Source organism: Micromesistius poutassou (genome assembly GCF_964030765.1).
Source record: "Micromesistius poutassou genome assembly, chromosome: 3".
NCBI classification, from domain to species: domain Eukaryota; kingdom Metazoa; phylum Chordata; class Actinopteri; order Gadiformes; family Gadidae; genus Micromesistius; species Micromesistius poutassou.
The window spans coordinates 2,719,893-2,740,776 of NC_140273.1; the positions used below are offsets into that span (position 1 = coordinate 2,719,893).

Below are 20,884 nucleotides of genomic sequence, written 5' to 3' on the forward strand. Positions count from 1 at the left end.
AAACGCACATTTGCATTAAACGATCTGTCCACACGTTGTTAACGATATGTCGTTTTCATATCGTTAACGGAATGTTTTGCATCCACGTTCCACACAAATGATTTTGATAAACAGTTGTCGTCATGGTAACGAGACTCCCGCCACGCCTCTGTTTAGATTACAGACGCGGGATCAACTGATGGTTGCAGTTGATCAGATGGCTTATCATTTTCACTCACAAGCAAAAATATGGCTCAAACCAAAAGCACAAAGGCAAGTTGTTTTTTAGAAACGCCGCTCCAAGTACGGTTTGAACTGGCGTCTTTGTGTTGTTTTTTTTCCCATCGCTCAAGTAGAGCACTCGCCTTCGGCGTTGGAGTGACGAATATGTATGCCCAGTTGTAACTGAAGATACATAAGTACATTGCACAGAGAAATCATTTCCATTTCACCTGCCATTTCACCTGCCACATGCGTTTGTATTTTTACCCGGGTTAGTGTGGACAGGGCCTAAATTAATGAAATGATACTGGGAAACGAATAAACCATTATAAGCAACGAGTGACCTTAATAAGCGGTCGAAATACTTTTTTCAACCACCGCCTCTTTCCCTTGACGTTGCGCAAAGCCCGCACACAGACAGGTAGCAAAAAGCAAAGCAGTCTCAGCATAAACAGTTGAGTTAAATTTGTCCATTGGGGAACACGTCAATTCCTCTAATCCGATGTTTCAAATAAATCAGCACAGATTTACCTTGATCTTCAACTGTAGCTGTCAGGGTTTGCGGAATCCATGAACTGAGGGTGACTCAAATGCGAAGCAAAATAAAAATTCGATTTTAAGTTAAGGTTTTTATTCCACACAGGGAAAAAATGATAACGTTCCCGAAAGCTCAGAAGATCAAAAAGCAAAAACTCAGTCCATAAATCAAAAAAGGCCAAAAAACGAATCTGACCGTTTGTCCAAATGGTAATCCAAAATCAAGAGTCAGGTCACAGGTAAAGGTTGGCAACAAGATCAAATCGGGTAGAATGAACAAAGATCCATGCATAGTTACCTACAGTGTTCAGTGAAGACACAACAGACAGAATGAAAAGACCAGGCTTAAGTACTGTGAGGCAAACAACTCAGATTAGTTAACAGGGGGCAGGTGAGTGATGAGCAGAGACAATTAGGCAGGAAAAGCACAGGGAGCAGACCGTAGGAATTGGCGACATCTAGTGGTAAAATGTCCAACATTGTGACAGTAGCCTTGCTAAACTCCCTGCATCCTCGCTGTCTTTATTATTTATTCCAAGATTCATATGGCGGTCTTAATCATGGTAAACTAGCTCATTGTCAGGTGTTTAACAGTGAAGAAAGACAGGTCCTGTAACTGCTACGTGTGTTTGATGTGCTCTCGCCGTTCTGCACAAAAATGTGTGCGTTCAGTAGACCTAGTCGGTCTAACCGTTAAGGGGAATAAGCAAGTTCAAGTTTAACATCAATTTGCAGTAACCACTTGTCGGAAGGGTTTTATATGCCTATTCATTACATAATTAGCACATTTGAAACTTGTGCAGCCTATATATGGGTGCGGCTGTAGCACAATTCTGTTTTTTTAATACATAAATTAAAGGCTTGCGGTTTATCCAAGATGCGGCCTATATGCAGGAAATGACTACTACTACTACTACTACTACTACTACTACTACTTCAGCTTCTACTACTACTACTTCAGTTACTACTACTACTTCAGCTGCTATTACTACTACTTTATATTTGGGTAACCGTTCTAATGTTTGTTATGGAGCATAACACGCAACACATTAACGTAAAGTTCCCATTTGGTGAAAAGACTACTGCGTCGGGTTCTCTAACGTCTCTGGTATTTCCATAACGAGACTCGTAGTAGGGGTTATCTCGGCCATGGTTGAGAAGGTATTGGGAACCGCGACATGGAGAAAGGGATTGTTGCCTGCCAGACCTACTTCCTAGATACTACCTACTACTTCAGCTACTACTACTACTACTTCAGCTACTACCACTATTACTACTTTCAGATTCTCTCCATCAATTCATTTGACTTTTTCATTTGCTTTTCATTCAGCTGTCAGCATTCATACGCGTTTTCTGCAGGAAATGCAAATTCTAATTCTTTCTTTCTTAATTATTCTCCACAAGAATAATTGGGGGATGAAATCCCCAGGAACCCGTAGCGGCTGCCCATAAACCAGCTTGGCCGACGAAGCCCGCAGGTCCTCCTTAAGGGGTGCCAAACCGGGCAACCCAGGTGCCTGGGTCACGTCAGCGGTCATAGTGGATTCCAGCGGGACGGCCTCCGGCCAGCGGGTGGTCCTGTCCACCATTGTCAGGAGGTAGGTGAACCCTTGAGGGCGACGGGGGGCCCCACCAGGTCCACATTAGTGCTTTGACTTTTGCCCAAAAATCATATTCGAAGTTTGTTTGTTTATTCATATTAATATTTTAAAATATTTGAATATGTATTATAAAATGGGTGGTTAAAATCAAGCGATCTGATTAGTTCCTAACTGTTGTATAATGGGCATATACATAACTGCTATGACATCCAATCAGTTTGGAAAGTTCCATATCACGCCGTGCTAACTTAAACTTTATTTATTCATAAACCCCGCGGCTCCAGCAGTTGTGGAGCTCAAAGGGTCTGCGCTTTCCTTAACCCATTTATACTGGATGCTGCGCGACGCAACATTGCATCTACCGCTGGTTGCTGCGTAGCGTAGCTTTGAATCTCCTGCCGGCTGCTGCGTGGCGCTGCATATAATGTCATTGGTTCAAATACTCATGAGGTGGGTCTTGTTGATTTTTTTTAAACCACGTGACCACCCAAATGTTGTGATTCACCGGAAATCACGTCAATCAATCAGGTATTCACGTGCGTTTGTTTAGATTTTTTTTGATGAGACGCGCAATGGCTTCGACAGAGGATTTTGACAGCGAGGGTAGTGGCATTGAGTTGGGAGAGAGTGAGGAGTTTGAGAGAGGAGGTAGTGGAGAATAATGGAAATGTTGGTGACCGAAATTAATCACTGAAGAGCCGAAAAGATGCGCGGTCAGACCCCCACCAACTCAAAGTGGAACCCAGTCTCCAAAACGGAGATGAAAACATTTGTCGGGCTGTGTTTCGCCTTCGGTATTTTGAAACTACCAACACGCAGGGATTACTGAAGGCAGACGAAATGGTTGTACCAGCCCCACGTTGCCAAGGCCATGGCAAGGGACCGCTTCGACATGATCTGGAGGTAATCATTTGTTTTGTTTTCTTGCGCTCTCTTCTCTTCGATAGCGCACGATTGCTATAGCCTACTACTACTATAAATACAATGCCATAATTAATAAAAAGCATAATAAATAGCAGTGTTTAACTTTTGAATAGCTTAACTCCTTAATTGATTAAGTAGCTTTATGATGAATAAATAACAATCCATATGAATAGCCTACTATAAATAACATAATACATATACATAAATACAATGATGGCAATACATGTTAGGCTTAAACTCTCTTATTAATCTTATCCTATGCATTTTCAGATATCTCCATCTCCAGGATAACATGGACCCTGCTGTGGAAAAATCAGACCAGCTCTGGAAGCTCCTGGGGTTCATGGACCTCCTCCTGGTTAGATTCCAGGCACTATATGAGCTCATATAGTGTGTTGGCATATTTATAATGTTTAAAATTGTATTTGTTATATTTTATACAATTGATTTATATATTTTTTCTTCCCCATCTAATATTATTGATTTATAGAAAAATGTGTGTTATTGCTAAGAGTACATGTTTTAATAAAACCTGTGACTCTTACTTTTAAAATGTCATTTATTTCATGTTTCTATGTGCTACAGAGGCTCAGATATTAAGGTTTTGGTAGACAGTTGACAGTTCTTAGTATTTTTTCAGAAAACCCTCAGGAGATGAGGACATTTATCCTAGAATACCATAGGTTTTAATGGGCGTTTTTAGCAGGTGTTTAGCCATGTATTCCGCTGTGGCTCTCTGGCATTGAGCGGGTCTACAGGATCGCACTCTGCACAACCCAGTTAGTGAAAAAGTGAACGGCCACGGTCACGAATGACTCCGTAGTCAACGCTGTCCAAGCATCGGTGGTGATGGCAACTTTCTCCGCTAAGCAGGGTTTTTTTTTTTTTTTCTAAATTGTATCTCCGGTGAAATTGTCAGACTGAAATTTGCCAATCTGTATTAATAATAGTTTGCTAACACAGCTCCTCTTATGAAGGCAACCTGGTCTCACAGAATCCATGAAATGAGTCGGTCTACATCCCGTTTACAAAAAATAATACCCTTAAAATGTTCGAATATTAAGGGCTGCCTAATTAGGGACCGAGCAGAACCTGCAAGGTCCCTATTGTTATATTTTTTTAATATTCTAATTATTTTCAAATAACCAAGTTAGGAGTCAAAGCCCTAGTCCACATGCATGTGGTCAAACCACCGCTCCGGCACTGAAACATGCGCCAGCGGAGCAGTCACATGCTGATGCACTTATGCGCGCTGGCAAACCACACAGGCCCATGCCCAATCCCGAGCCCCGCCCACGGGGCTGCCCGTCCAGCCCCAGTCAGAGCCCTGTTGGCCGCCCAGCCCCCGTGAGAGCCCTGTTGGCCGCCCAGCCCCCGTCAGAGCCCCGCTGGCCGCCCCCGGGGCTGCCCGCTGAATGCTGGTCGCCCACGAGGCTGGCTGCCTAGCCCCTGTCAGAGCCCTGTTGGCCGCCCAGCCCCCGTCAGAGCCCTGTTGGCCGAATGCTGGTTGGCCGAATGCTGTCTGTCCTAGCTCATTGTCTCATTAGCGGGCCAAATTCTCTGGGCGGGCCAAGCAGAGATAGGGGAGGTAACCTGGGCCTGTATGACATCATGCACTGTGACTGACATAATTGACTGGAGACTGAACGTTGAGTGACTTTGTGAATTTTGCGTTACTGAAACAGCAAATCCTTTGAGCGATTGTTTATCATGGAGAATACTCCCGTGACTAAACAGACTGCAATGCAAGCTGCTAGTAGAACCAGCAGTGTGGTTAGCGCTGTTGATCACAAGTATTCTAAACATGGAGAAGCACTTTTTGATAAACTAATTACGTTGCAAGCAGACAGAAAGTTTAAGTTAGACAACGCCAGCATCATTAGGAAACATATAATGATGCAAAACGTATTCATGAGTCTTTGTTGAGTTCATTGCCTGTTGATGAAAAAGAAACATGAAACTTGGTTTAAAGCAAAGATGATATCTAACAATGATGTTATTTCTGAAACAGGTTTTTGTTGCAAGGTCTTTTTAAAATGGTAATGTTGCTTCGTCAACTGTCACCTGAAACATCTGAGGCTGGGTTAAATGTAACGTCAGAGCCCTTCTGGCTGCCCCCAGGTCTGCCTGCTGAACGCTGCCCGCCCCCGGGTCTGCCCGCTGAACGCTGCTCGCCCACGGGGCTGGCTGCCCATCCCCCGTCAGAGCCCCGCTGGTCGCCCCCGGTGCTGCCTGCCCATCCCCCGTCAGAGCCCTGTTGGCCGGCCCTGGGGCTGCCCGCTGAACGCTGGTCGCCCACAGGGCTGGCTGCCCATCCCCCGTCAGAGCCCCGTTGGCCGGCCCTGGGGCTGAACGCTGGTTGCCCACGGGGCTGGCTGCCCATCCCCCGTCAGAGCCCCGCTGGTCGCCCCCGGTGCTGCCTGCCCATCCCCCGTCAGAGCCCTGTTGGCCGGCCCTGGGGCTGCCCGCTGAACGCTGGTCGCCCACAGGGCTGGCTGCCCATCCCCCGTCAGAGCCCCGTTGGCCGGCCCTGGGGCTGCCCGCTGAACGCTGGTTGCCCACGGGGCTGGCTGCCCATCCCCCGTCAGAGCCCCGCTGGTCGCCCCCGGTGCTGCCTGCCCATCCCCCGTCAGAGCCCTGTTGGCCGGCCCTGGGGCTGCCCGCTGAACGCTGGTCGCCCACAGGGCTGGCTGCCCATCCCCCGTCAGAGCCCCGTTGGCCGGCCCTGGGGCTGCCCGCTGAACGCTGGTTGCCCACGGGGCTGGCTGCCCATCCCCCGTCAGAGCCCCGCTGGTCGCCCCCGGTGCTGCCTGCCCATCCCCCGTCAGAGCCCGTCAGGCTGAACGCTGGTCGCCCACAGGGCTGGCTGCCCATCCCCCGTCAGAGCCCCGTTGGCCGGCCCTGGGGCTGCCCGCTGAACGCTGGTTGCCCACGGGGCTGGCTGCCCATCCCCCGTCAGAGCCCCGCTGGTCGCCCCCGGTGCTGCCTGCCCATCCCCCGTCAGAGCCCGTCAGGCTGAACGCTGGTCGCCCACAGGGCTGGCTGCCCGCCCATCCCCCGTCAGAGCCCCATTGGCCGGCCCTGGGGCTGCCCGCTGAACGCTGGTTGCCCACGGGGCTGGCTGCCCATCCCCCGTCAGAGTCCCGCTGGTCGCCCCCCCGTGCTGCCTGCCCATCCCCCGTCAGAGCCCCGTTGGCCGGCCCCGGGGCTGCCCGCTGAACGCTGGTCGCCCACAGGGCTGGCTGCCCATCCCCCGTCAGAGCCCCGCTGGCCGCCCCCGGGTCTGCCTGCTGAACGCTGGTTGCCCCTGGGGCTCCCCGCTCAGCCTCCGTCAGAGCCCCGCTGGTCGCCCCCAGGGCTGCCCACCCCCTGGGCTGCCCGCCTAGCCCCTGTCAGAGCCCGTTGGCCGGCCAGCCCCCGTCAGAGCCCTGTTGGCCGCCCAGCCCCCGTCAGAGCCCTGTTGGCCGAATGCTGGTTGCCCCCGGGGCTGTCCTAGCGTATTGTCTCATTAGCGGGCAAAATTCTCTGGGCTGGCCAAGCAGAGATAGGGGAGGTAACCTGGTCCTGTATGACATCATACACTGTGACTGACATAATTGACTGGAGACTGAACGTTGAGTGACTTTGTGAATTTTGCGTTACTGAAACAGCAAATCCTTTGAGCGATTGTTTATCATGGAGAATACTCCCGTGACTAAACAGACTGCAATGCAAGCTGCTAGTAGAACCAGCAGTGTGGTTAGCACTGTTGATCACAAGCATTCTAAACATGGAGAAGCACTTTTTGATAAACTAATTACGTTTCAAGCAGACAGAAAGTTTAAGTTAGACAACGCCAGCATTATTAGGAAACATGTAATGATGCAAAACGTATTCATGAGTCTTTGTTGAGTTCATTGCCTGTTGATGAAAAAGAAAAACATGAAACTTGGTTTAAAGCAAAGATGATATCTAACAATGTTATTTCTGAAACTGGTTTTTGTTGCAAGGTCTTTTTAAAATGGTAATGTTGCTTCGTCAACTGTCACCTGAAACATCTGAGGCTGGGTTAAATGTAACGCCAGAGCCCTTCTGGCCGCCCCCGGGTCTGCCTGCTGAACGCTGCCCGCCCCCGGGTCTGCCCGCTGAACGCTGCTCGCCCATGGGGCTGGCTGCCCATCTCCCGTCAGAGCCCCGATGGCCGGCCCTGGGGCTGAACGCTGGTTGCCCATGGGGCTGGCTGCCCATGGGGCTGGCTGCCCATCCCCCGTCAGAGCCCCGTTGGTCGCCCCCGGTGCTGCCTGCCCATCCCCCATCAGAGCCCTGTTGGCCGGCCCTGGGGCTGCCCGCTGAACGCTGGTCGCCCACAGGGCTGGCTGCCCATCCCCCGTCAGAGCCCCGTTGGCCGGCCCTGGGGCTGCCCGCTGAACGCTGGTTGCCCACGGGGCTGGCTGCCCATCCCCCGTCAGAGCCCCGCTGGTCACCCCAGGTGCTGCCTGCCCATCCCCGTCAGAGCCCTGTTGGCCGGCCCCGGGGCTGTCCGCTGAACGCTGGTCGCCCACGGGGCTGGCTGCCCAGCCCCCGTCAGAGCCCTGTTGGCTCTGAAAGTTTACACAATGTCGCCGTCAAAGTACCATTGCCACCTAAAAACCCGCTTTCACCAGATGTGCTCAAAAGGCAAACTGAGCTGTGGTGTAGGGATGCCTCTCAACTTCAGTTCAATCCACATGAGCTACAGCAAGGAACATTGGAACCAGCTGATGATCAGCAGTTGACAACTGTGCAACAACTTGAACAGCAAAGGCTTTTCACAGACGTGCCAGGCAATTGTACTCATTCCCTAGTTCTACTGGCCATCATGCAAAGGCAAAATGACATCACCGCTGCCCTGGTTCGCCAACATCATACATCATCTCTGCCATCAAGAGATTCCTGTTTGATGGGGACTGTTCATTAAAGCCTTTGAACAAGGTGTGGAAAGCAAAGCTGAAAGGGCAGTGTTTATCTAGAGCAGTTCACCAGAGGGCAGCCACAAGAGTTGGTGCGTAGCTGTCAGCACATGGTGCTTGACCATGGCTACAAAGTGGCAAAGGGTCTTCGGTAGGAACACTTTGGCAACCCATATAAGGTCACCATAGCTCATATGAAAAAGGCCTTGGCCTGGCAAGCAGTTAAGGCTGAAGATTTGAACACTGCTATGTTCACTGCTACTGAACGGGGAACGCCTTCCCCCTTCCCCAACTACCCTTCCAAGAACTCTACATGGACTACACTGACATGGGTATGGTTAACCAAGCGCGGGGTAAACGATACCTCCTGGTGAATGTTGACCGGTTTACCAAATGGATGGAAGCTTTCCCCACCAGCCGTGAAGACAGCGCGTCAGCGGTCAAAATTTTACTGAACGACATCATTCCCAGCTGGGGTTAGCCCAAGCTGATCTGCTCAGATAACGGGTCATATTTCTGTAACGGAAAATTGCAGGAGATGGAGGCCGCGTTGTGGATAGTGCACCGGTTTGGCTCCGTCTACCACCCCCAGAGCCAGGGGCTGGTGGTAAGGGCGAACCGGGCCCCCAGCAGCAACAGCATTTGAAGGAGTCAGGCTATGCCACGGGAAAAAAATGAATTGGGTAGAAGCCCTCCGATTGGCGCTGTTCAGCATACACTCCCACCCTAGCTCACGATGCGGACTCAGCCCCCTCAAGTTAGTAACGGGGAGGCCCATGCCCGGGCCATATGCTCCTTCCAGGAGGCCAGTACTACACCATTACGATGAGGTCCTCCTAGAGTATGTGCAAGCCCTGACTCGCTTCCCGAGCTCTATACTCAAAGGACACCTCCCTCCCGTCCCCTGCAACATCCCCGGCCCAGGTCGTCAAACCCGGGGACTGGGTCTGGGTGAAGGTTCATAAAAGAGTGCCTTCAGCCATGATGGCACAGCCCCTATAAGGTACTTTGGGCCACCCCCTTTTCTGTCTCCCTTGCAGGAAAGACCGGCACCCGCTGGTACCATCTGACCGCCACCTGAAAGGCACACGGCCCCAACGAACGCTCCCTCGCCACTGCTCAGCGCGACCTTGCCCAACAGCTCCATGTGGACTCCTGGGTCTGAACACGGAACAACAGAACCAGGCCCATAAGCACTGCAGCATTGGCACGGGCATAACCACGGCCCTGCTGGGCTTACTGATCCTGTGGGGGATTGACGCCCATCGGTCTACACCAGCCAGGGCCTTAACTCCCGGACCCCTGCCGGCGGAGACGTGAAAATCCCCGGCACTCCAAATCCAGGCTCCACACCGCAACAGGAGAGACACACCCCTTGAGTACCCCTAAACCTCTCCCGACGACCCCTGCCTCCGCAAATACGGTGGGCTAGCTTTAGACTATAAATAAGGTACCAGCGCCGTCTATCTCTTCCTGTGTGATATCATCCTGTGCCGAGCTGGACCCGTACAATGGGAGGGGTGCGAGGTGTACCTCTGCGATGAAATAAAGGATACCTACACAGGACAACAGGGGGAAGGGGTAATGGGATCCCAGCACAACATCCAGGGTTGGTGTAGAAACTGGGAGAATGTACTATGGATGACAGGGATAGACCAGGATTATTACGTGATTAACTGCTATCGGACTCTCCACAGGCCTTACGGGACGGCTGCGCTACAAGCTAACAGCTTCCTCGAGGGACGGACCCTATATCCTACTCGCCCTCAGGAACATTACTTAAAACCCATACAAAGGTTGGGGCATATTTCACGCGGGTACAGACATGAAAGCGTTGTTAAGGTTAGATATCAGTCCTCCCCCCGGAGTACACACCGCATGAAATTTCAGGGACCACACAATGACTCTGGAAACCCCGGTCAACAAAACAGCTATTCACCATGGCCAAGTGTCAACTGTTCGCCACCAAGCCCCGGTCAAGGTTTTCGAGTTGGATTCCACAGGACAGCTCGTCACCCATGATTCCATTTCGCTCGCGACCGGCCACATCGATGAAAATGCATGGCTCAGCTGGATGGCAGCTACGGTCAGATTTCAAGGGCTGTCCGACTGTAGCCTGTGCATCGGCGCGCCCCCTTCTAGTCTTAACCCCAGTACTGTTCAATTATACCAGCGACCCAATCGGTTCTCACTGCATGTTGGCCCTGTATACGACCACCGAACCTGCCGGCTGCGCTGTTTCCCCCTGGCCTTAACGACTCACTTCCCCCGATATATTCGCCTGGGGGGTCGACCCACTCGTGGATCGCCAGGGTCAGGACAGTTAACGTCGGAGCGGTACCACCATCATGGTGCCACTCCAGCACGAATGTCAAACTTTGGCCCAATATGACCAACCCTAACGTAGGACACCAAGACCTATTCTGGTCCTGCGACAATTACACCCTTAGACTGAGACTTCCGGCACAATGGTCCGGGACCTGCAATATAGTGCGCCTACTGATGCCTGTCATGCTCTACACCCGGGGTTTAACTGGGCCCAGCAACCAGACAGACTCCCGTAACCACCGCTCCGCCACGCTGACCCACCAATTTGACCTGACCAAGAACCCTGCCCATGTACATATATAAAATAGGCATTCCCCGGGTCGTACCAAACCAGTTCAAGTTAGCAGACCAGATAGCCGCGGGAACATTAGAGAACGTGACCATTTTCAGCGCCCTATTTCCAATCACCCCCAACAAAAACGTGGATCGCATTAATTATATTCACTATAACATCCAACGCCTATCCAACCTTACTCGAAACGCAGTGGAAGGACTGGCCTCACAACTGGCCGCCACGTCTCTGATGGCGTATCAAAACAGTCTGGCTCTAGACATGCTGCTAGCCGAGAAGGGGGGGGTTTGCTCAATGTTCTGGTCTCAGTGCTGCACCTTCATTCCCAACAACATGGCCCCTGACAGATCAGTAATGAGAGCCCTAGCGGGCGAGGACGCTGGTGTCGACAACCCCATGGAGCAATGGATGACTGACATACGGGAAGTGGAAGGGCATGCTCATGGCCCTCCTGTCATCCCTGGCCTGCTTCCTCGGGGTGGTGGCCTGCTGCGGGTGCTGCTGCATACCATGTGCCTGCACCCTCTGCTTGTGCCTCATCAGCACGGCCTTCGAGAAGGAGAGGCACCGACCCCATCCCTACTCCGAAGTGGTTCCCCTCATGCCCCTGATGGTTTTTCCTGACTAGGTTGGTCATGGAGGGCACCTGGGAACCGCGATCCTTGGCTATGGGTACGACCTCCCCTACCCATAGCTCCTCCCAGACATTCCCAGTCCCCGTGCCACCCCCTCCCTCTATCTGTGAAGTGCTAGTAAACTCCCAGTGGGCAGCCCCATTCCCAGTCCCTGCCCCTCCACTTACCTGTGAAGTGCTAGTAATATCTCCAGGTAGACAGGCCCGGCTTCCTGATTCCGCCTACAGCACCATCCCCCTCTTCCACCTGATGCACCCACGCCGCTCAGACCAGGGATCTGTGTTCCGGTACCAGGGGCTACGGCCCGTTCCCTTAGGGCTTGAGGGCACCCCTGGCTGTATTTGCTTCAATTGCTGTATAGCCTATAATCCAGTTAAGGTAGAATGTAATTTTGCAATAATATTTCCCGCTCATGCTCACCAGGATAGTGCCCTGCCAGGGCCATTGAATAAACGGGTTTTGAGCTAGTATGGGGGTGTTACCGTCCATACTCCCATGTTCTGATTTTACCTTTCCTTCTGTCATTCTGTAAAAGGATGCTCGCCATGTAAGGCCGGGGTGGATGCCACCCCCTAGGAGGGGTGTGTATGGCATACTCATGTCCGAAACATGAGTAGCGTTTCTCCCCCGTGGTTCCCCATACACCCGGCCAAGCAAGATATTAGGATCCCATGCTCATAGTTGCTTATTTTTATGGTGAAGTTTGTCTGACAGTGATATGTCAGGCGCTGAGGTCCAACCCCTTGTGTCCCTAGTAAGTGAAGCCGTCTAGCGACGGGTTGAGGGGGATAGCTGTTTTTGTTTTTACTTTATATGGTCGAGTTTGTCGTTATTTTTAAGTAAAAGTCGTCTGACGACGACTTGAGGAATATATGATGGGAAAAAAGAACCCAACGGACATTACATTACGAATATAGTCAACTCTGGGTCCAAATCTAATAAAAACAATGCACCACACATTCAAGAGTTCAAGATGTCCTTCGAGCCCCCCTATCAGTCTGAGGAGAACACTGCCACAGCTGGACGGTGAGGACACACATTCCGCACAGAAAGACAACACAACCCGGAGGCTCAGGGACTAGAGAACCCTCTAACCCACACAAAGTCTAGCACACACACCTGGCTAGGACAGATACTTTAAGTTTATCATGCACCGGATCATGGGTGCACTTCTGAAGCAGAACTTCCATGGAGGCGGAGTTCCAGACGACCTCAGTGCTGTTTGATTCACCGCTAGGAATTCTGGGTAGAGCAGGGCTGTGTGAGTTAAGGGAATTGGATCTGGATTGAGACGAGCTGCCAGTAGAGAGTGCTCTGGGTCTACTGTGGTGCATAGAAACCGACTTTCAAATCTAAGATCGAGGTGAGGTACTTACAAGACGTGGTATGCTGTCAACCGTCTGCTCAGTGTATGGCCCCCTAGGCTTCCTGGCACCAGTGACACTGCCTGCAAAGATGATGCAGCAGGAACTATGCAGAAGAGGATGTGCATGGGATGATGCCTTGCCACCTGACATCTTACGCCAGTGGAAAGCATGGTTGGAAGACCTGGACCAGCTCAATGCATTTGAGGTACCCAGATGTGTCAAGCCAGTGGACTTTGTTGAGGTCGCCCAGGCCCAGCTACATCACTTTGCTGACGCCAGTGAAGCTGGATATGGGACTGTCACATACTTGAGGATGTTGAGCCAGCAACGTCACATCCAAGTCTCCTGTCTGCTCGGCAAGGCTAGAGTGACACCACTGAAGGCTATAACTATTCCACGGCTGGAGTTGACAGCAGCAGTCCTTGCTGTACAGGTAGGCTCTATGCTAAAGGTGGAACTAAATCTCAGGTAGGAAGATTCTGTCTTTTGGACAGACAGTACTGCAGTTCTAAAGTACATCAAGAATGACAATAGATGGTTTCACACACTCGTGGCTAATAAAATCTCAACCATCCGAGAGGCATCAGGTGGCCGTCTAAGCTGCAAAGGGCTGTGGGAAACCCTACTACTATTCTGTTAATGGATACTGTTTTCGGTGAAACATTGCCCCCTAGTGGCAGAGCTTCACCAGCACTCTGAGGTATAATAGTCAACATTGATTGTTTACTTTTTTTTTTTTTTTTTTTCAGATTTAATATATATGTATATATATATATTTTATTATTTCGACATATGTATTAATTTTTTTTTTTTTTTTTCAATAATTCAACTTTTTTTTTTTTTCGATTTTTTCATTTTCATAGTCAAGGGTTCAGCCGTATGTTGCTCAGGTGGCCGCCTAAGCTGCAAAGGGCTGTGGGAAACCCTACTACTAGTCTGTTAATGGATACTGTTTTCGGTGAAACATTGCCCCCTAGTGGCAGAGTGTCACCTGCACTCTGAGGTATAATAGTCAACGTTAATTGTTTACTCTTTTTTTTTTTTTTTTTTTTCAATTTTAATATTATATATATATTTAATTGTTTAGATATATTTGTATAATTTTATGATTTTTTTTTTTTTTCAATTATTAAATTTTTTAACTTCAATTTTTTTGTCCGATTTTTTTCATCTTCGTAGTTAAGGGTTCAGCCGGCCGCCTAAGCTGCAAAGGGCTGTGGGAAACCCTACTAATACTCTTGGCAGCACTCCTCAGCCACTTGGTGTGGTTTTTTCACCAAAAACCATTCACAACACCAAAGAAAAGTATTTTAATATCAATTATTATCATTCAAATGCTAAAAGATAGAACGCTTCACGAATTTGCGTGTCATCCTTGCGCAGGGGCCATGCTAATCTTCTCTGTATCGTTCCAATTTTAGTATATGTGATACCGAAGTAACACAAATACAGCCTAATCATGAGTTCTTTATATACCTCTACTCACACAATGAAAATTTTCTAAGGGTGTGGCCAAAAAAAAAAAATCAGACACTAACCGTAAAATACACAGCCATAATAGATCAATCCACAAATCCAGTATCTGGTGTGAATAGGATATTATGTATTTTGTTGATTCAACTATTTGTTTGATTCACCGCTAGGAATTCTGGGTAGAGCAGGGCTGTGTGAGTTAAGGGAATTGGATCTGGATTGAGACGAGCTGCCAGTAGAGAGTGCTCTGGGTCTACTGTGGTGCATAGAAACCGACTTTCAAATCTAAGATCGAGGTGAGGTACTTACAAGACGTGGTATGCTGTCAACCGTCTGCTCAGTGTATGGCCCCCTAGGCTTCCTGGCACCAGTGACACTGCCTGCAAAGATGATGCAGCAGGAACTATGCAGAAGAGGATGTGCATGGGATGATGCCTTGCCACCTGACATCTTACGCCAGTGGAAAGCATGGTTGGAAGACCTGGACCAGCTCAATGCATTTGAGGTACCCAGATGTGTCAAGCCAGTGGACTTTGTTGAGGTCGCCCAGGCCCAGCTACATCACTTTGCTGACGCCAGTGAAGCTGGATATGGGACTGTCACATACTTGAGGATGTTGAGCCAGCAACGTCACATCCAAGTCTCCTGTCTGCTCGGCAAGGCTAGAGTGACACCACTGAAGGCTATAACTATTCCACGGCTGGAGTTGACAGCAGCAGTCCTTGCTGTACAGGTAGGCTCTATGCTAAAGGTGGAACTAAATCTCAGGTAGGAAGATTCTGTCTTTTGGACAGACAGTACTGCAGTTCTAAAGTACATCAAGAATGACAATAGATGGTTTCACACACTCGTGGCTAATAAAATCTCAACCATCCGAGAGGCATCAGGTGGCCGTCTAAGCTGCAAAGGGCTGTGGGAAACCCTACTACTATTCTGTTAATGGATACTGTTTTCGGTGAAACATTGCCCCCTAGTGGCAGAGCTTCACCAGCACTCTGAGGTATAATAGTCAACATTGATTGTTTACTTTTTTTTTTTTTTTTTTTCAGATTTAATATATATGTATATATATATATTTTATTATTTCGACATATGTATTAATTTTTTTTTTTTTTTTCAATAATTCAACTTTTTTTTTTTTTCGATTTTTTCATTTTCATAGTCAAGGGTTCAGCCGTATGTTGCTCAGGTGGCCGCCTAAGCTGCAAAGGGCTGTGGGAAACCCTACTACTAGTCTGTTAATGGATACTGTTTTCGGTGAAACATTGCCCCCTAGTGGCAGAGTGTCACCTGCACTCTGAGGTATAATAGTCAACGTTAATTGTTTACTCTTTTTTTTTTTTTTTTTTTTTTCAATTTTAATATTATATATATATTTAATTGTTTAGATATATTTGTATAATTTTATGATTTTTTTTTTTTTTCAATTATTAAATTTTTTAACTTCAATTTTTTTGTCCGATTTTTTTCATCTTCGTAGTTAAGGGTTCAGCCGGCCGCCTAAGCTGCAAAGGGCTGTGGGAAACCCTACTAATACTCTTGGCAGCACTCCTCAGCCACTTGGTGTGGTTTTTTCACCAAAAACCATTCACAACACCAAAGAAAAGTATTTTAATATCAATTATTATCATTCAAATGCTAAAAGATAGAACGCTTCACGAATTTGCGTGTCATCCTTGCGCAGGGGCCATGCTAATCTTCTCTGTATCGTTCCAATTTTAGTATATGTGATACCGAAGTAACACAAATACAGCCTAATCATGAGTTCTTTATATACCTCTACTCACACAATGAAAATTTTCTAAGGGTGTGGCCAAAAAAAAAAAATCAGACACTAACCGTAAAATACACAGCCATAATAGATCAATCCACAAATCCAGTATCTGGTGTGAATAGGATATTATGTATTTTGTTGATTCAACTATTTGTTTGATTCACCGCTAGGAATTCTGGGTAGAGCAGGGCTGTGTGAGTTAAGGGAATTGGATCTGGATTGAGACGAGCTGCCAGTAGAGAGTGCTCTGGGTCTACTGTGGTGCATAGAAACCGACTTTCAAATCTAAGATCGAGGTGAGGTACTTACAAGACGTGGTATGCTGTCAACCGTCTGCTCAGTGTATGGCCCCCTAGGCTTCCTGGCACCAGTGACACTGCCTGCAAAGATGATGCAGCAGGAACTATGCAGAAGAGGATGTGCATGGGATGATGCCTTGCCACCTGACATCTTACGCCAGTGGAAAGCATGGTTGGAAGACCTGGACCAGCTCAATGCATTTGAGGTACCCAGATGTGTCAAGCCAGTGGACTTTGTTGAGGTCGCCCAGGCCCAGCTACATCACTTTGCTGACGCCAGTGAAGCTGGATATGGGACTGTCACATACTTGAGGATGTTGAGCCAGCAACGTCACATCCAAGTCTCCTGTCTGCTCGGCAAGGCTAGAGTGACACCACTGAAGGCTATAACTATTCCACGGCTGGAGTTGACAGCAGCAGTCCTTGCTGTACAGGTAGGCTCTATGCTAAAGGTGGAACTAAATCTCAGGTAGGAAGATTCTGTCTTTTGGACAGACAGTACTGCAGTTCTAAAGTACATCAAGAATGACAATAGATGGTTTCACACACTCGTGGCTAATAAAATCTCAACCATCCGAGAGGCATCAGGTGGCCGTCTAAGCTGCAAAGGGCTGTGGGAAACCCTACTACTATTCTGTTAATGGATACTGTTTTCGGTGAAACATTGCCCCCTAGTGGCAGAGCTTCACCAGCACTCTGAGGTATAATAGTCAACATTGATTGTTTACTTTTTTTTTTTTTTTTTTTCAGATTTAATATATATGTATATATATATATTTTATTATTTCGACATATGTATTAATTTTTATTTTTTTTTTCAATAATTCAACTTTTTTTTTTTTTCGATTTTTTCATTTTCATAGTCAAGGGTTCAGCCGTATGTTGCTCAGGTGGCCGCCTAAGCTGCAAAGGGCTGTGGGAAACCCTACTACTAGTCTGTTAATGGATACTGTTTTCGGTGAAACATTGCCCCCTAGTGGCAGAGTGTCACCTGCACTCTGAGGTATAATAGTCAACGTTAATTGTTTACTCTTTTTTTTTTTTTTTTTTTTTTTCAATTTTAATATTATATATATATTTAATTGTTTAGATATATTTGTATAATTTTATGATTTTTTTTTTTTTTCAATTATTAAATTTTTTAACTTCAATTTTTTTGTCCGATTTTTTTCATCTTCGTAGTTAAGGGTTCAGCCGGCCGCCTAAGCTGCAAAGGGCTGTGGGAAACCCTACTAATACTCTTGGCAGCACTCCTCAGCCACTTGGTGTGGTTTTTTCACCAAAAACCATTCACAACACCAAAGAAAAGTATTTTAATATCAATTATTATCATTCAAATGCTAAAAGATAGAACGCTTCACGAATTTGCGTGTCATCCTTGCGCAGGGGCCATGCTAATCTTCTCTGTATCGTTCCAATTTTAGTATATGTGATACCGAAGTAACACAAATACAGCCTAATCATGAGTTCTTTATATACCTCTACTCACACAATGAAAATTTTCTAAGGGTGTGGCCAAAAAAAAAAAATCAGACACTAACCGTAAAATACACAGCCATAATAGATCAATCCACAAATCCAGTATCTGGTGTGAATAGGATATTATGTATTTTGTTGATTCAACTATTTGTTTGATTCACCGCTAGGAATTCTGGGTAGAGCAGGGCTGTGTGAGTTAAGGGAATTGGATCTGGATTGAGACGAGCTGCCAGTAGAGAGTGCTCTGGGTCTACTGTGGTGCATAGAAACCGACTTTCAAATCTAAGATCGAGGTGAGGTACTTACAAGACGTGGTATGCTGTCAACCGTCTGCTCAGTGTATGGCCCCCTAGGCTTCCTGGCACCAGTGACACTGCCTGCAAAGATGATGCAGCAGGAACTATGCAGAAGAGGATGTGCATGGGATGATGCCTTGCCACCTGACATCTTACGCCAGTGGAAAGCATGGTTGGAAGACCTGGACCAGCTCAATGCATTTGAGGTACCCAGATGTGTCAAGCCAGTGGACTTTGTTGAGGTCGCCCAGGCCCAGCTACATCACTTTGCTGACGCCAGTGAAGCTGGATATGGGACTGTCACATACTTGAGGATGTTGAGCCAGCAACGTCACATCCAAGTCTCCTGTCTGCTCGGCAAGGCTAGAGTGACACCACTGAAGGCTATAACTATTCCACGGCTGGAGTTGACAGCAGCAGTCCTTGCTGTACAGGTAGGCTCTATGCTAAAGGTGGAACTAAATCTCAGGTAGGAAGATTCTGTCTTTTGGACAGACAGTACTGCAGTTCTAAAGTACATCAAGAATGACAATAGATGGTTTCACACACTCGTGGCTAATAAAATCTCAACCATCCGAGAGGCATCAGGTGGCCGTCTAAGCTGCAAAGGGCTGTGGGAAACCCTACTACTATTCTGTTAATGGATACTGTTTTCGGTGAAACATTGCCCCCTAGTGGCAGAGCTTCACCAGCACTCTGAGGTATAATAGTCAACATTGATTGTTTACTTTTTTTTTTTTTTTTTTTCAGATTTAATATATATGTATATATATATATTTTATTATTTCGACATATGTATTAATTTTTATTTTTTTTTTCAATAATTCAACTTTTTTTTTTTTTCGATTTTTTCATTTTCATAGTCAAGGGTTCAGCCGTATGTTGCTCAGGTGGCCGCCTAAGCTGCAAAGGGCTGTGGGAAACCCTACTACTAGTCTGTTAATGGATACTGTTTTCGGTGAAACATTGCCCCCTAGTGGCAGAGTGTCACCTGCACTCTGAGGTATAATAGTCAACGTTAATTGTTTACTCTTTTTTTTTTTTTTTTTTTTTTTCAATTTTAATATTATATATATATTTAATTGTTTAGATATATTTGTATAATTTTATGATTTTTTTTTTTTTTCAATTATTAAATTTTTTAACTTCAATTTTTTTGTCCGATTTTTTTCATCTTCGTAGTTAAGGGTTCAGCCGGCCGCCTAAGCTGCAAAGGGCTGTGGGAAACCCTACTAATACTCTTGGCAGCACTCCTCAGCCACTTGGTGTGGTTTTTTCACCAAAAACCATTCACAACACCAAAGAAAAGTATTTTAATATCAATTATTATCATTCAAATGCTAAAAGATAGAACGCTTCACGAATTTGCGTGTCATCCTTGCGCAGGGGCCATGCTAATCTTCTCTGTATCGTTCCAATTTTAGTATATGTGATACCGAAGTAACACAAATACAGCCTAATCATGAGTTCTTTATATACCTCTACTCACACAATGAAAATTTTCTAAGGGTGTGGCCAAAAAAAAAAAATCAGACACTAACCGTAAAATACACAGCCATAATAGATCAATCCACAAATCCAGTATCTGGTGTGAATAGGATATTATGTATTTTGTTGATTCAACTATTTGTTTGATTCACCGCTAGGAATTCTGGGTAGAGCAGGGCTGTGTGAGTTAAGGGAATTGGATCTGGATTGAGACGAGCTGCCAGTAGAGAGTGCTCTGGGTCTACTGTGGTGCATAGAAACCGACTTTCAAATCTAAGATCGAGGTGAGGTACTTACAAGACGTGGTATGCTGTCAACCGTCTGCTCAGTGTATGGCCCCCTAGGCTTCCTGGCACCAGTGACACTGCCTGCAAAGATGATGCAGCAGGAACTATGCAGAAGAGGATGTGCATGGGATGATGCCTTGCCACCTGACATCTTACGCCAGTGGAAAGCATGGTTGGAAGACCTGGACCAGCTCAATGCATTTGAGGTACCCAGATGTGTCAAGCCAGTGGACTTTGTTGAGGTCGCCCAGGCCCAGCTACATCACTTTGCTGACGCCAGTGAAGCTGGATATGGGACTGTCACATACTTGAGGATGTTGAGCCAGCAACGTCACATCCAAGTCTCCTGTCTGCTCGGCAAGGCTAGAGTGACACCACTGAAGGCTATAACTATTCCACGGCTGGAGTTGACAGCAGCAGTCCTTGCTGTACAGGTAGGCTCTATGCTAAAGGTGGAACTAAATCTCAGGTAGGAAGATTCTGTCTTTTGGACAGACAGTACTGCAGTTCTAAAGTACATCAAGAATGACAATAGATGGTTTCACACACTCGTGGCTAATAAAATCTCAACCATCCGAGAGGCATCAGGTGGCCGTCTAAGCTGCAAAGGGCTGTGGGAAACCCTACTACTATTCTGTTAATGGATACTGTTTTCGGTGAAACATTGCCCCCTAGTGGCAGAGCTTCACCAGCACTCTGAGGTATAATAGTCAACATTGATTGTTTACTTTTTTTTTTTTTTTTTTTCAGATTTAATATATATGTATATATATATATTTTATTATTTCGACATATGTATTAATTTTTATTTTTTTTTTCAATAATTCAACTTTTTTTTTTTTTCGATTTTTTCATTTTCATAGTCAAGGGTTCAGCCGTATGTTGCTCAGGTGGCCGCCTAAGCTGCAAAGGGCTGTGGGAAACCCTACTACTAGTCTGTTAATGGATACTGTTTTCGGTGAAACATTGCCCCCT

General features: G+C 47.2%; 4 non-coding genes across 4 annotated transcripts; all 4 read right to left on the minus strand.

The window, feature by feature from the left end:
- Positions 1–14,151: 14,151 nt before the first annotated feature.
- Positions 14,152–14,257, minus strand: LOC311341378 (U6 spliceosomal RNA). The gene has a single exon (XR_014633313.1). It is a non-coding gene; the product is annotated as a U6 spliceosomal RNA (small nuclear RNA).
- A 1,668-nt stretch (positions 14,258–15,925) lies between these two features.
- On the minus strand, positions 15,926–16,031 carry LOC311341380 (U6 spliceosomal RNA). The gene has a single exon (XR_014633314.1). It is a non-coding gene; the product is annotated as a U6 spliceosomal RNA (small nuclear RNA).
- Positions 16,032–17,700: 1,669 nt separating this feature from the next.
- Positions 17,701–17,806, minus strand: LOC311341381 (U6 spliceosomal RNA). The gene has a single exon (XR_014633315.1). It is a non-coding gene; the product is annotated as a U6 spliceosomal RNA (small nuclear RNA).
- A 1,669-nt stretch (positions 17,807–19,475) lies between these two features.
- On the minus strand, positions 19,476–19,581 carry LOC311341382 (U6 spliceosomal RNA). Its single transcript, XR_014633316.1, has one exon. It is a non-coding gene; the product is annotated as a U6 spliceosomal RNA (small nuclear RNA).
- Positions 19,582–20,884: the final 1,303 nt, after the last annotated feature.